We start from the raw sequence: 15,748 nt of genomic DNA, 5'->3' as shown, positions 1-15,748 counted from the left end.
AAATATTTGGAAAATATATTTCAGATTAGAAAATTCAAACTAGATTATGGTTTTGTTTTTGTTGTTGTTGATCTATGGTGAACTGACACTTAATAAATATGTATTTCTTTTTTCCCCTCAATATATGTTTTTATTTAAATTAGAAACATGAATGTTTCACATACCAATCCCAGCTCCCTCTCCCACCCCTCCTCCCTCCACCAGCCTCCCCAGTCCCGCACCCCATCCCCACAACATTGCCCAGGGAGGGTGAGGCCCTCCATGGGGGGATCTCCAAAGTCTGTCATTTCATCCATGGCAGGACCTAGGCCCTTCCCCATGTGTCCAGGCTGAAAGAGCATCCCTCTATTTGGAATGGGCTCCCAAAGATCATTCATACACCATGGTAAACACTGATCTACTACCCAAGGCCCCAGTGATTTATGTGGCCTCCTCACTGGCACTACATTCATGGAGTCTGGATCAGTCCCCAGTTGGCCTCTCAGCCATCAGTCTGGGATTCGAGAGCTCTCACTTATCCGGTCAGCTGTCTTTGTGGGTTTCACCCTCATGGTCTTGACTCCTTTGCTCATCACTCCTCCATCTCTGTCACTAGGTTCCAGGAGTTCAGTTCAGTGTTTAGCTGTGTGTATTTGTCTTAGCTTCCATCAGTCACTGGATGAAAGTTCTAGTATAGCATATAGGGTAGTCATCAACCTTATCATTAAGCAGGGTTTATTAATGTAATCTCTCCACTATTGCTTAGTTTGCCAGTTGGTGTTATCCTTGTAGATCTCTGGATATCTCACTAGTGTCAGCTCTCTTCTCAAGCCTATAATGACTCCATTAATTATGGTAACTCTCATCCTGCTCTCCTCTATTCTTCCCCTGACTCATCCTCCCTGCTCCCCCATTCCTTCTTCTCCCTTACTCTTATCCTCCTCTGTTTTTCCTATTTCTCTCTCGCCTCCCCCGATATTCCCAATCTGCTAGGGAGATCTTGCCTCATTCCACTTCTGTGGAGTATCATTCATCTCTCTTGGGTCACTCCCTGTTTCCCAGACTCACTGGCATAGAAATTGAGGGCAGATCCATATCTAAAATCCATATATGAGTGAGCACATAACATGTTTGTCTTTTTGTGTCTGGGTTACCTTATTCAGGATGGTTTCCTCTAGTGCCTTCCATTTGCCTGCAAATTTCAAGATTCCATTGTTTTATTCCACTGAGTAGTAATACATTGTATAAATTTACCACATTTTCTGTATCCACTCTTCAGTTGTGGGGCATCTAGGTTGCTTTCAGTTTCTGGCTATTAGAAATAATGCTGGTATGAAAATACTGGAACAGACATCCTTGTTGTGTGAATGGACATCTATGGGTATATGCCTAAGAGTGGAATTGCTGGGTCTTGTGGTAGACTGAGTCCCATTTTCCTGAGGAATCTCCATACTGATTTCCATAGTGGTTGTACGAGTTGGCACTCCCATCAACAGTGGAGGAATGTTCCCCTTTCTCCACATCCTCTCCAACACAAACTGGCATTGGTGTTTTTGATTTTAGCCATTCTGACAGGAGCAAGATGATATCTCAGAGGTGTTTTGATTTGCATTTCCCAAAGGGCTAATGATGTTGGGCTAATGATGTTGGGCACTTTCTTAAGTGTCTCTCAGCCATTTTATACTCCTATATTGAGAAATGAATATGTATTTCCAAAGAAAAAGAAATATACTTCCTTTGTTCATATTATGTGTTTTACTTAATATGACATTCTAGGACTTGTTGATTTCCAGTAGAATTAGGCACTCAAAGCAAAAGGATAAAGCCTGGAGTTAGAATATGATTTGATACAGTATGTACAACTAATGGATTTGCTATATGTGTCTGAGAGTTGAGTCATCAGTTTAAACTGTGTTTAAAAGCCCAGAGCAACATACGGGACTTGTAGAGTGATGGCGAGTGGACTTGAAATGAAATGTAACCAATTTTGCTTCAAATAAAAATTACACAAGTAAAGGAAAAGGCAAAGTGACTATAATGCAATGACAACAGTAAGCTATAGGTTGGGAATCTACTGAGGGACGTAATCATAAGCAGGAAGTTATACCATTTCAAATACAGGACATATCAAGCACTGAACACTAATAAATATAATTTTCAATATAGATATTCAGATTGTTTGGAAGGAATTCTATGAAAAATCCTTATCAGAGTGGTTAAAATCAAAATGAGAAACACATTGGCACTTGCACTATAGCTCATGGAATTTATGTGTCTCCTACACCATATTGCTTTGTTCTATCGGTGTAGTAGGCACTCAATTGTTCTCATTGATAAGTAAACTTAATGCATACACAAACACTTGTCACATCTGTTAATCACAAAAAGGAGTAAAATAGGTCACTGCTCTCATTACTTAATGGTCACGTACCAAACAACTGAGGTCAGAGATCATTCAATAGAACTAGAAGGAAAAGTGTCATTTAAGTTACTTAATCCATACTGAAACATGAAGCCTAATTAAACACTATCTTGGAATATGTTAAGAGGGTGTTTCCTCAGTTTCAAGTTGTTTCTATGATACCCTTAGGAGAAAGATCATTTGTGGGCCTGAACAATATTTTTTCTGCTTTTGTACTTGCAAGTAACAAAGTTGTGTGTTTTATGGATCTGGGTATCATTAATATCACAGTATTGCATCCTGTCAAAAGAATCTTTAAATTTCATAAAGTACTTATCTTTTGAGAAACTTTGTTATTGAAAAAGGAACTGGGACGATAGAAAAATTTCATCAATACTAGTTTTCTTCACTGTTTATTAAATTTGGCAAAGACTGTACTATATCTAGCCTAATAGGCACAATTTAATGAAGGAAGCATTCCTTGTTGAGATAAAGCTGAGACGGATGCAGGGCCAATGTACATTTATAATCCATCCAAACTGCTTGATAGATGGGAGAGCAAAAGCTAGAAAAATCCAATAAAATTGTTACATCTAGAGTCAAAGCAAAAAATAAATCCTTGGTGGCAATAATATTAAGTTTATGCCACAATTTCAATGCATATATACTCCCAGGAGAACACACTTGACCAAAACAGAGTGAAAACTTCAAAACACTAATGTGTTACGCTATGGATCAAGGAGTTTCCTCTAGAGTGCAAAAACTTGGCTTCCTTTCAGTACCAAAAAAAAAAAAGCTGAGCTCTGCATTTCTCCATGGAAATTAACCAATTTAAACAAACAAAACCAATGGAATGTGATTCACTCACTGACAATTAAGGCTAGCTCAGTATGTTCAGCATCAGCACAACATTTTTCCGTTGGACTACCATTTTCCTGAGAGAATTCAGAAGCAGTATAAGGGTCAGGCGTATTCAATTATTAAATATCCTGCTGGGATCTTGCTGTAATTCCTGAGTAGAATTATAGCAATGAGGAATGTGTGAATGTTTGATATTGTGTATGTTTGCAGCTTACCCATTTTTAAAACACTTAAGTAATGCATCCTATATTCATTCATTGCAAATTTTTCTTTACTTCATTGCAGCAAGTTTAAATAACCAAACTCAAATTTTTATTATGCATACTGCTAATACATGTGTTATTTGGTGTTGATCTGATAAATTTTCTTTGAATTCTCTCAACTCCAAGCCATGAATGTCTTATTGCTTTCCTTAGTTAGTGTAGAAATTAATGAAAATTATTCATGATAAATATTTGCAACATTTAAAAGAGCCTCCCATAAAACATCAAATTGTCCCAATGCTCTACTTACATTGTAGGAGTCGTGAACAATAAAAGTGTGTTCCCAACTGCCGCTACCGGAGCTTTGGTCCCACACCCACGAGGAGAGGCCCTTGACCAGTACTTATCTCCCCACTTTGCCTGCTTCTCCCACGCCCCCAACTAAATCCCTAGGGATCTGGAGATAGCCCCAATCATCCAGCACTGCATCTGCCTCCATCCAATCCTTGGACTCAGAAGCAGAGATTCACAGCGGAGCACCGAACCGAACTCTTAGAATCCAGTTGTAGACAGAGAGGAGTGATGAGTAAAGTGGTCTTGCCCTTGATGGACTCATTGAGACTATGAATCCTCTATCACTCTCTTTTTGACTTCAGAGTTGAAATAAGAGAGTGTCTGTCCCAAATGTAGTTATGTGAGAGTATGCTTGCTTAATTATGTTTTCCATTGGGATACATTTTTCCCAGAAATCCTTACATAATAAGTAACGACTTCCAATCCATTTAATAATAGTTTAAGAAGTTTCACAAAGTTTTATATATTTCATTTTAACTTTTGTGAAAACAGTAAGGGATAAAACTACACAACCTACTAAAATACATATACATGTTTGTATTGCATTGTTATAGTAACTTTATCAGGGTTTTTATATATTACCATTGATGTCCCTGTTAGATTAAAATAACTGAATGTGAATCCCTCTTCTCCTGGAGTAGTTATTATTCCCAATAAACCTCTGAAATCATAATTCTTAAATGAAAACTAATTTGGACTCTCAAACTTGGAGAACTTATTTACGGTGGTGAATGATGCCTGTGATCCTATCTTTAGATCCTTAAAAGAGGCAAATAAGCAAACTTGTAATCAACTGATTATGATCAACATTTTACATAGGAAAGACATTATTTGCTGCATCATCTTTATTAGTATACAAAATATATTATACATATCTCATCATATAAATTTCTTAAACTTCTTTCATTTTTATATTACTTAGCTTCTTGACAAAATCTCATCATAGTGCTACTATATCTTTCATATGAAAAATTTTATGTTTGAATTCATATGCATCTAAGATCAAATTGGTGAAAACCTGACAAACAGTCCTTATATTTATGTGAACATGACAGAATTTAAATTTCCAGTAATGTGACATAAATATTCACAGGCAGGTTTAGACGTGTGTTGTAAACACTTATTTCTGTTGTTTTATTGTGAATCAAGAAAATGTTGTGAAAAATTGTATTTCTGCCAGGTATTAAGTGATGATCTGAAAACATGCATATATCAGTATACGGGTTATCTGAGGTGGACATGTAGATATGCAGATAGCAGTTGGATATCATCTGAGGTGTGGTTTATGAACACCAAAGTCTTTAAAGAGCCACTTATAAATAATGTATATATGTAAACAGTTGGAGTGGTTTTGTTTATGTGCAAGTGGAATGTGTTTAGACATATCCTGTTTCTGCAACCTAGTTAATTCACTTTGATTTACAACTCTTTGGCACATTTACTGTTACTAACCTGTCCAGGTCTACTTCCCCATAACCAGATTGAAATAGTTCTTTTCTTTATATAAAGAATATATATGAAGGTAAAGATCAGAATTTTTTTCCTAAGAAACTTTCACGAATGAACCCAAATTTTTATTCATCATTTTATTGTTTTATGACAGTGTTTTCTCACAATACATATCAATCCCAGTTCCCACTTCCTCCCCACTCCTGCTTTGCCCACCTCATCCCCATCCACTCCTCATAGAGGAGTTGATTTATAATTCTTACATCTTATTTGAGTATAAGAAAAGCTTTAATTCTCCCAGAATTCCTTATGTAAACATGGTTGTAGTCACAGTTTCAAACGAATGAGTTGTCAGGCAATGAAAAAATGTGAATGATAGAAAAGTTGACTAACAAGTGTCATAGACTATTTAGGGCTCATTTGCTTCCCAGAAGATATGACAAGTCCGTTCACCTGTGAGCTTTTGGTCAGAATTTGCAGTGATTTATTTCTAGAGCAGTGAGCTGGAGAAGAAAAGAACTAATAAGTCCCATAAATTTTGAGTCAAAATGGCAAATGCTGGGGCACAGTGTAACACATATTTTTGAATATAAAAGTAAGCTTTAAGTAGTCGTTCCCTATAGGAATGAAACATGACTGTGAACTATAAGTATGGCACAGACACCTGATTTGTCTTCCATGCATAGTGAACATGAGTGGGTTGAGACAGGTAAAACCACACAGAACATGTGTGACAAATATTTAAGGAGCATGATGACTACATTTAGGATTTCTTTAATTTTCATAGTTTTTTTTTTAGATAACCAGTTTTTCTGATTGTATTGGGTGGTAACTTTGAACATTTTCTCTTTATCTTACAACATGGCTAGACTTTAGAATTGTAATTTGATTTAAACATCAATAATGAGGAAAATAAGACTTTTTAAAATATCAAACTATCAAATATAAAGCCTGAAAAGACTATATCAAATCCTTGGAATGTTTTAGGAAAATTGAAAATATACCCATAGGGCTTGGCTGAGCAAAGGTCAGCACTTGCCATTTTAGATAACCAGTTTTTCCGATTGTATTGGGTGGTAGGTAACTTTGAACATTTTCTCTTTATCTTACAACATGGCTTATGTCTATAGCATCAGTTCTTAAACTGTGGGTTGAGATCCTTTGGGGGTCACAGATCAGATATCCTGCATATCAGATATTTACATTACAATTCATAACAGTAGCAAAATTACAATTATGAAGTAGCAACAAAAATAATTCTATGTTTGGTGGTCACCACAACATGAGGAACTGTATTAAAAGGTTGCAACATTAGAAAGGTTGAGTACCACTGTTCTAAAACAATAAGACAATTGCAGAGACAATGGGAAACTTTGCATCTTTTATAATTGAGGAATAGTAAAGCAAAATTTTTCTCACTTAAATAATATCATATGAAAATAGAATTTAACTCAAAGTTATGGTTATAAAGAAAGATGAAGCTAGGGAAGAAATTTTCAATATATCCAACAGGAAGGAAAACACTATTTTTAATAGAGTAAAACTGAAGTCTCTCTGCATTATGAGACTATAAATATATAATCTTTTTTCCTTATCTTTAGTCAATTTTAAGTAGGCTCCCAAGACATATTAACCCACACAGACTTTATTGTTATGATAGCTTCAGAGAGAACCAGGCTAAAAACCAAATGAACAAAAATTCTCTGTTGTCAATTCAAACCTTAATTCTCACATAAAAAAGAAAATCTAGTATTTGGGGAAAGCAAATATTTCCTCCACTTCCTGAAGTTCAGGAGAGTAAATGCTTGCCCTACCAGTACATGTATATTTTACGTGAAAATCTGCCCAGTGCCTTGTGAACTGATTATAGCTAGAATGTTTGAGTTTATAATCCTAGACAATGGGTTCACAAATATCTAGTCTTTTAACTGCCATGCCATCAGTGGGTGGCATCTTTGCTTTTGCAGTTGAGGACGGTTGTCTTACTGCTAAAAATCACAGTTTTCAGTTGATGGAACATAGACCTCTCAACATTTCTATCTTCACAGCATTCCCTGGGTGTCTTTTTTTTGTTTTTTTTTTATTTTTTTTAAATTTTATTTTCCAGTTTAAATTTAGATAAGAATCAAGGTTGCTTCACAAGTCAGTTCCAGGTCCCTCTCCCATTCCCTCCCTTCCTCCCGTGCCCTCCCCCCCCGTTATCCCCTCATTTCTCCAGGGAGGGTGAGGCCCTCCATGAGGGTGTCCATAGTGTGTCATTTCATATAGGGCAGGGCCTAGACCCTTTTTATTTAACTTTTTTACACATGTCACTCTCAGTTCCCTCCCTCTCCCCTCTTCCCCCACCTCCCAAATCTCTCAACCCCTCACCCCCAATGCATCCCCTCTCCAGGCCCCAGGGAGGGCAAGGGCATACATGAGGGATTTTCAGAGTCTGTCACATCATCCCAGGAAGGGTCTAAGTCCTCCCCCATGTGACCAGGCTGAGAGAGCATCCGTCCATGTGGTATGGATACCCAGAGCACATCTGTATGACAGCAATAAATACTGGTCTACTGTAAAAGGTCCCACGGATTGCCAAGACCTCTTCTCTGACACCCAGGTTCAGTGGGGGGGGTGTCTGGATCAGTCCCATGCTTGCCCCTCAATCATCTGTCTCGGGTCCATGTGTTACCCCTTGATTAGGTCAGATGCCTCTGTGGGTTTCACCAGCCCGATCTTGATTCCTTTGGTCATCACTCCTCTTTGCAACTGGGTTCCAGGAGTTCAATTCGGTTCACAACTCTGGATGTCTGCCTCTACCTCCATTAGCCATTGGATGAGAGTTCTAGAATGGAATATAAGGTAGTCATCATTATCATTATCATGCAAGGGCATTTAAGGTAGGCTTAGTGCCAGTTAGTGTCATTCTTGTACATCTGTGAAGATCTCACTAGTGCCAAATCTCTCCTCCAACTTATAATGGCTCCCTCTTTTATGGTATCTCCCATCCTTCTCTCCTCTATTATTATCCTGGTTCAACCTTCCTGCTCTCCCATGTCCTCCTCTCCCCTCCTCTTTTCCCTCTCTCTATCGCCCATCTCCTTCTGCCCTCCGTTTCTCCCCCAACATCCAAATAGGATATCTGGTCCCATATCCCTTCTCCAGGTTACAATGCATATCTCTCTTATGGTCCTCCCTGCACCCCAGACTCTCTGTCGGTGGGATTGTAGGCTGGCAATGCCCTGCCCCATGTCTAAAATCCATATATGAGTGAGTACATACAACTTTTTCGATTTTTTAGACTGGGTTATCTCACTCAGGATGGTTTCTTCTAGTGCTACCCATCTGCCTGCAAATTTCAAGATTCCTTTATTTTTTTAACTGAGTCGTACTCCATTGTGTAAATGTACCACATTTTCTCTATACACTCTTCAGTTGAGGCATATCTAGGTTACTTCCAGATTCTGGCTATTAGAAATAATGCTGCTAGGATCCTAATTAAACAGATGTCCTTATTGTATGAGGGTACAACTTTTGCGTATATGTCTAAGAGGGTAATTGCTGGATCTTGTGGTAGACTGATTTCCATTTTCCTGCGGAATCTCCATACTGATCTCCAAAGTGGTTGCACAAGTTGGCATTCCCAAAAGCAGTGGAGGAGTGTTCCCCTTTCTCCACATCCTCTCCAGTATAAACTGTCATTGGTCTTTTTGATTTTAGCCATTCTGACTGGAGTGTGATGGTGTCTTAGAATCGTTTTGATTTGCATTTCCAGGATGACTAAGGATGTTGAGCACTTTCTCAAGTGTCTGTTGGCCATTCTGTACACCTCTACTAAAAATTCTTTATTTAGTTCTGTACCACAATATTTAATTAAACACTTTGGTGTTCTGGAGACTTGCTTCTTGAATTCTTTATAAAGTTTGGAGATCAGCCCTCAGTCAGATATGGGGTTTGTGAATATCTTTTCCCATTCTGTGGGCTGCCGTTTTGTCTTGTTGACTGTGTCCTCTGCCCTGCAGAAACTTCTCAGTTTCAAGAGGTCCCATTTATTAATTGTTGATCTCAGGGTCTGTGCTACTGGTGTTATGTTCAGGAAGTTGTCTTCTGTATCAATTTGTTCAAGGGTGCTTCCCACTTCCTCTTCTAAGAAGTTCAGTGTGGCTGGATTTATGTTGAGGTCTTTAATCCATTTGGACTTAAGTTTTGTGCATGGTGACAGATATGGATCTACCTGTTGTCTTTTACATGCCAGCATCCAGTTACTCCAGTATCATTTGCTGAAGATGCTTTCTTTTTTGCAGTTTGAGTTTCTTTGTCAAAGATCAGGTGTTCAAAGGTGTGAGGGTTGATATCAGGGTCTTTGATTTGATTTCATTGTTCTACCTGTCTGTTTTTGTGCCTATACCAAGCTGTTTTCAGGACTATAGTTCTATAATAGAGCTTCATATCAAGGATGGTGATACCTCCTGAAGTGCCTTTATTGTACAGTGTTGCCTTGGCTATCCTGGGTCTTTTATTTTTCCATATAAAGTTGAAGATTATCCTTTTGAGGTTGGTGAACAATTATTCTGGCATTTTGATAGGGATTGCATTGAGTCTGTAGATTGCTTTTGGTAAGATTGCCAATTTTTTAAGTTGGGAAAATTTTCTTCTATGCTTTTGTTGAATATGTTGTCTGTCCCTTCAAGTTGGGTTTCTTCACCTTCTTCTATATCTATTATTCTTAGATTTAATCTTTTCACAGTGTCCTATATTACCTGGATGTTTTGTGTTAGAGATTTGTTGATCTTAAGATTTTCTTTGGTTGATGAATCTATTTCTTCTAGTGTGTCTTCAGCACCTGAGATTCTCCCTTCCATCTCTTGTACTCTGTTGGTTATGCTTGCATCTCTAGTACTTGACAATTTCCCAAGTTTTTCTATTTCCAGCATTACTTCAGACAGTTTTTTTTCTCCATGTCAGCTCTCAACCCTTGCAGTGTTTGAATTGTTTCTTGTTATTTTTGATTCATGTTTTCCTCCCTTAATTGCGTTTGTTGGAATTTTTATTGTTTTTTCTTCCGTTTCTTTAAGGGATGTTTCTCATATCCACTTTGAGGGCCTCTATTATTTCCATTAAGGTGTTTTTATAGTCACTCCCTTCTGCTTCATCTGCATTAGGCTGTTCAGGTGTTTCTGGTCTAGAACTTCCATCCAGTGACAGACAGAAGCAGAGGCAGACCCACAGCTAAACACGGAACTGAACTCCTGGAACACAGTGACAGAGAGGGAGGAGTGATGAGCGAAGGGGTCAAGACTGGACTGGTGAATCCCAGAGAAACAGCTGACCTGAACAAGGGGGATCTCTTGGACCCCAGCCTGATGGCTTGGTGGCCATCATGAGACTGATCCAGACCCCCTGAATGTGGGTGTCAGTGAGGAGACTCAGGAAATCCATGGGGTTTTTGGGTAGTAGATCAATATTTATCCCTGGAACACAAATGGACTTTGGGGACCCATCCAAAAATGAGGAATGCTTTCTCAATTTGGACACTCCCCAGAATAAAATTACAGACTCCAGAGATCCCACATGGATGCCCTTACCCTCCCTGGGGAATGGAGTATGAATTGGGTGGGGACTGGGGGGCAGGGGGAGAGAATGGGCATGGAGTGGAGGGAGAGGGAGCTGGGACTGACATGGAAAGAAAGTTAATTTCTAATTTAAATATATAATAAAAAGTGTAAAAAAAGATTGTCATTTTTACTATGTTGATCCTACTCATCTAAGAGCACTGGAGATCTTTCCATTTTCTGGTATCTTCTTTAATTTATTTCTTTACAGACTCAAAGTTCTTGTTACAAAGGTCTTTCACCTGTTTGGTTAGAGTTACCCCAAGATATTTTATGGATTTTGTGGCTATTGTAAAGGGTGATCTTTCTCTGATTTCTTACTCATCCCCTTTATTATATATATATATATATATATATATATATACATATATATAGTAGAGCTACTGATTTTTTGAGTTAATTTTGTATCCTGACACTTTACTGAACGTGTTTATCAGTTGTAGGAGTTCCCTAGTAGACTTCTTTGGGTCGCTTACATAGAGTATCATATCATCTGCATATAGTGAAAGTTTCACATCTTCCTTTCCTATTTGTATCCCCTTGATCTCCTTTTTTTGTCTTATTGCTTTAGCGAGAACTTCAAGTATAAAATTGAAGAGATATGGAGAGAGTGGACATCCTTGTCTTGTTCCTGATTTTAGAAAAATTGACTTGAATTTCTCTACATTCAGTTTGATGCTAGCTGTTTGTTTGCTGTAAATAGCTTTTATTATGTTTAGGTATGTTCCTGTTATCCTTGATTTCTCCAAGACCTTTATCACCAAGGGGTGTTGGATTTGATTTTGTAAAAGGCTTTTTCAACATCTAGTGAGATGATCATGTGGTTTTCTTTTTCAGATTGTTTATGTGGTGTATTACATGGATGGATTTTCATATGTTGAACCATCCCTGCATCCCTAGGATGAAGCCTACTTGATCATGGTGTATTATTTTTCTGATGTGTTCTTGGATTTGATTTGCTAGTATTTTATTGAGTATTTTTGCATCAATGTTCTTGAGGAACCCCCAGGCTCCACCTCCCACCCAATCCACACTCCATTCCCCAGGGAGGGTAAGGGCCTCCATGGGGGATCTCTAGTGTCTGTCATTTTGTTCTGGGGAGGGCCCAGGCCCTCCCCAATGTGTCCAAATTGAGAAAGCATTCCTCATATTTGGATGGGATCCAAATCTTGGTTGTGTCTTTGTGTGATTTGGGTACTAAGATAATTTAAGCCTGATAAAAAGAAGTTGGCAATGATCCTTCAGCTTTTATTTTGTGAAACAATTTGAAGAGTATTAGTATAAGCTCTTCCTTGAATTTTTGGTAGAATTCCTCACTGAAGCCATATGGCCCTGCACTCTTTTTGGTTGGAAGACTTTTAATGGCTGCTTCTATTTCTTTAGGGGTTATGTTATCTTTAAATTGTTTATTTGTTCTTGATTTGATTTTGGTAAGTGGTATCTATCCAGAAAATCATCCAATTCCTTTAGTTTTTCCTATATAGTTGAGTACAGATTTTCAAAATATAACCTGATGATTCTTTGGATTTACCCAATGTCTGTTATTATATCCCCTTTTTCATTTCTAATTTTGTTAGTTAGCATGTTCTCTCTCTGTCTTTTGGTTTTGGTTTGATAAAGGTTTGTCTATATTGTTGATTTTCTCAAGGAACCAACTCTTTGTTTCATTGATATTCTTTGTATTGCTTTCTTTGTTTCTATTTTATTGATTTCAGCTCTCAATTTGATTATTCCATGGCATCTACTCCTCCTGGATGAGTCTGGTTCTTTTTGTTCTAGATCTTTCAGGTGTTCTGTTAATTCTCTAGTGTGGCAATTCTCCAGTTTCATCATGTGTGCACTTAGTGCTATGGATTTTCCTCTTAAAACTGCTTTCTAAGTACCCCAAAGGTTTGGGTATGTTGTGCCTGCATTTTCATTGAATTCTGGGAAGTGTTTTCTTTCTTTCTTTCTTTCTTTCTTTCTTTCTTCCTTTATTTGTTTCTTTCTTCCTTTACCCAGGGGTGATGCAAGTGAACATTGTTCAATTTCCATGAGTTTGTGAGGGTTCTGCAATTTGTGTTGATGTTGAAATCTAATTTTAAGCCATGGTAGTCTGCCAAGATACAGGGTTTTATTCCATCTGTTTTGTATTTGTTGAGGTTTGCTTTATTGCCAAGTATGTGCCTGATTTTAGAGAAGGTTCCGTGTGGTGCTGAGAAGAAGGTATATTCTTTTTTGCTTGGGTGGAATGTTCTATAGATGTCTGTTAAACCCAATTGGGTGATAACTTATGTTAGTTCCATTGTTTCTTTGTTAAATTTCTGACTGGTGTACCTGTCCAGTGGTGAGAGTGGGGTGTTGAAGTCTCCCACGATAAGTGTTTGGGGTTCCATGTGTGATTTGAGTTCTAGTAATATTTGGGGCATATGTGCTCAGAATTGAGACTTCTTCCTGATTAATTTTCCTATGATGTATATAAAATGACCATCTTCATTCTTTTGATTAATTTTAGTTGACAGTCTATTTTGTTAGATATTAGGATAGCTACACCTGCTTGCTTCTTGCATCCATTTGATTGGAAATTCTTTTCCAGACCCTTAACCTTGAGGTAGTGCCTGTTTTGGAAATTGAGATGTTTTTTTATGCAGAAGAAGGATGGATTCTGTCTTGATATTCATTCTATTAGCCTATGTCTTTTATAGGTGAATTAAGACCATTGATATTCAGGAATATTAATGACCATTAATTATTGATTCTTGTTTGCTTTGGATCTGCTTTTGTTGGTGGTTTTGTGTCTGAGTTTTCCCCCGATTTCTGATTTCTGGTAAAGTAAGATTATCTATTGCCCATGTTATTTTGAGTGTAGTTAGATTCCTTGGTTTGGAGTTTTCCTTCTAGAACTTTCTGTAGGGCTGGCTTTGTGGATATATATTGCATAAATCTGATTTTGTCATGGAATATCTTGTTTTCTTCATCTATAGTGATTGAGAGTTCTGCAGGAATAACAGTCTGGGCTGAAACCTGTGGTTTCTTATTTTTTGTAGAACATCTATCCAGGACCTTCTGGCTTTCATAGTTTCCATAGAGAAGTCGGATGTAATTCTGATAAGATTGCCTTTATATGTTACTTTGGCCTTTCCCCTAGCTGCTCATAATCTTCTTTCTTTATTCTGTATGTTTGTTTTTTTTATTATTATGTGTCAAGGGGACTTTCTTTTGGTCCAGTCTATTTTGTGTTCGGGAAACTTCTTGGACTTTCATAGGCATCTCCTGCTTCAGTTTGGAAAGTTTTCTTCTATGATTTTGTTGAATATGTTTCTGCCCCTTTGAGCCAGGCTTCTTCTTATTCTATACCTATTATTCTTAGATATTGTCTTTTCATGCTGTCCCTTATTTCCTGGATGTTTTGTGATAAGGATGTGTTGGATTTAAGACTTTCTTTTGTTGATGAATCTATTTCCTCTAGTTTATCTTCAGTGCACGAGATTCTGTCTTCCATCTCTTGTATTATGTTAGTTTTGCTTGCATCTGTAGTTCCTGATTGTTCATTCAGCCTTTCAATTTCAGCATTACCTCAGTTTGAGTGGGGGGGGATGTTTTTTTTTTATTGTATCCATTTCAGGTCTTGATCAGTTTGAATTGTTTCCTTCATCTGTTTGTTTGTTTTGTTCTTGGCTTTTCTTGCTTTCTTTAAGAGATTTGTTGATTTATTGCATTTTTTGGTTTGTATTTTCTTCTTTTTCTTTAAGGGATTTTCTCATATCCTCTTTGAGGACCTCTATCACTTTCAGGAGGTTGTTTTGAAGGTCATTCTTTTATGTTTCATCTGTATTTTTATGTTCAGTTCTTGCTGGTGTAGACTTTCTAGACTCTGGTGGTGTCATACTGGTTCTACTGCTGTTTGCTCTGTTTTTATTTTGCCATCTTCCTATCTCTTATTTTAGTGGCAGTTCATGGGGTCTCTTCCTCTGCTGGTGGGTTTGGGTCTAAAGATCCCTTCCACTGCTTTCAAGCAGGTCCAATACTCAAATGGGAGCAGGTGGGTCAGAGACACTCTCAACCACAGGGCTGAAGACTCAAGCCCAGGGCTGGGGCTCAAGATCAGGGCAGGGTCCAGAGAGCACTGAGGAATGAGGTGTGGCCAGATTCAGTGTGATCCTTCCAGTAGTGGCAAGTCTTTTCTAGGTGCAAAAAATGCCCAGGAAGACTGAAGCAGGGTGATTTCTGTAGGTGGGGCTCAGAGCAGGGCTCCCACTCACCTCAAGAAGGGAGCTGAAGACTCTACATTTAGGATTTCACCAACTAGCAATACAAAAAATATCCACATCTGATAAATTATGTAAGATCAACTGCAGAAAAATGTAGGTGTGCATATGAATATCTTGTGCTGGGCCACAATAAAGTTTTGAAAATATTTTCCTCATTAGAATTACAGGGAAAGCTATGCTACATGCTTAACCTGAAGTGTTTATCTGGAAAAGCAGAATATTTAAATCGTTTGAATTATGAAAACTTCTATAATGTAAGCTTCTGTGTAAAGCTGTTACAGAGAACAGGATGAGTTTAAGTGTTTTCCCTCTATGAATGACTATAATTTAAAAAGACACCCTGTAATGGTCTATCCTTGTCCACATTCTGTTTTTAAGGAAAGCTATCAACTGCCGGACCCCTGACCCACAAATACTGTTTGAGATTGGAACACAGTTAATCTGGATATTTTGTCAAACTTCATAGTCACAATTGAATTTAAGAATTATCTTTTCTACTTTCTTGAGAAATGTGTATATGTGCAGTTATATATTATATTATTTATCTCTCTTTTCCCCCACCTCCAACTCTCTCTGTGTTCCCCAAAGTAAGACCTCCCCCAATCTTTATGGTTTATTTATGTTCAATAAAGGCTGCCCATTCGTGGATTAGTATTG

The sequence above is a fragment of the Mesocricetus auratus genome, unplaced genomic scaffold (genome assembly GCF_017639785.1).
Source record: "Mesocricetus auratus isolate SY011 unplaced genomic scaffold, BCM_Maur_2.0 Super-Scaffold_2245, whole genome shotgun sequence".
Taxonomy (NCBI): Eukaryota; Metazoa; Chordata; class Mammalia; order Rodentia; family Cricetidae; genus Mesocricetus; species Mesocricetus auratus.
This window is presented reverse-complemented; position numbering follows the sequence as displayed.